Source organism: Cyprinodon variegatus, unplaced genomic scaffold (genome assembly GCF_000732505.1).
Source record: "Cyprinodon variegatus isolate N-32 unplaced genomic scaffold, C_variegatus-1.0 Scaffold65, whole genome shotgun sequence".
NCBI classification, from domain to species: Eukaryota; Metazoa; Chordata; class Actinopteri; order Cyprinodontiformes; family Cyprinodontidae; genus Cyprinodon; species Cyprinodon variegatus.
In genome coordinates, this window is record NW_015150518.1 from 866,789 (window position 1) to 867,763 (window position 975).

Below are 975 nucleotides of genomic sequence, written 5' to 3' on the forward strand. Positions count from 1 at the left end.
GCTTGAGTGCTGAATCGCTTCCTTCCCCTTCAGTTTCTGGGTCAGGAACGATGTGAGGAATTTAGTCTCTGGTGGCGTCGTGATCTGCTTCCTGCCCCCAGCAGATGGTTTCTGGTCCTGCGTGTAAAACGGGGAGTCAGCTGCCGCTTGCATCTGATTTCAGCTCTTCCTTTTTACTGCTTCCTGCTTCACAGGTGCACCAGACTGCAGCTTCAGAGTTAGAAAGGCTGACTTTGCATTTCTGTCACTTCACATCCTCCAGTTACTAAGAAAAGACTTCAGTAAAAGTGTTTGTTCCTACCAGGGGCCCCACAAGGTCCCAGCAAAGTGCTGAACTGATTAAAAGCAGCTTTCTGGATCCCTGCAGGAACTATGCAATAACTCTTTGGTTCCTTTTAGGTTGAAACATCCCAGAGAGCTGATGTGGTCTCAGCTTTCTGGTCTGTCTGCTGGGAGCAGCTGCAGGATGAGAATAGATGTTTGTTGTTCTCAGATGTTCTCCTCACTCTTCTATCCAACCATAACCTACAGTTACCTTTGCAAACATGTGACCTTTCCCAGACGCTGGCAAAGAGCAGGAAAACTGTCCGGAAGGAAGAGGAGCGTGCTAACATGCCGAGGACAGAAAAATCATCTTTTTCAGCCAAAAACAAAATCTATTTCTGAACCAAGTGGCTTCAGAAAGTCACTTTAAATCCGACTCTCAACAACAAACTCATTTCAAACAATAAACTTTATGTTTTTGACTTAAATACATTCATTAATACTAATCTTAAGTAAGCACACTTCATTACTACTCAATACGTAAACCACATGATTCTGCATTTTAAATAAATGTGCTTTATTAGTCAAATCAATCTTGTAAGGTTTATTTTTTTAGGTTTATGTGAAAATTTCACATTTGTTATGCAATAAAATTACATCATGTTGGGTGAAATATTTTGATAATCTGGCTTCTATCATCTTCCAGGGTTC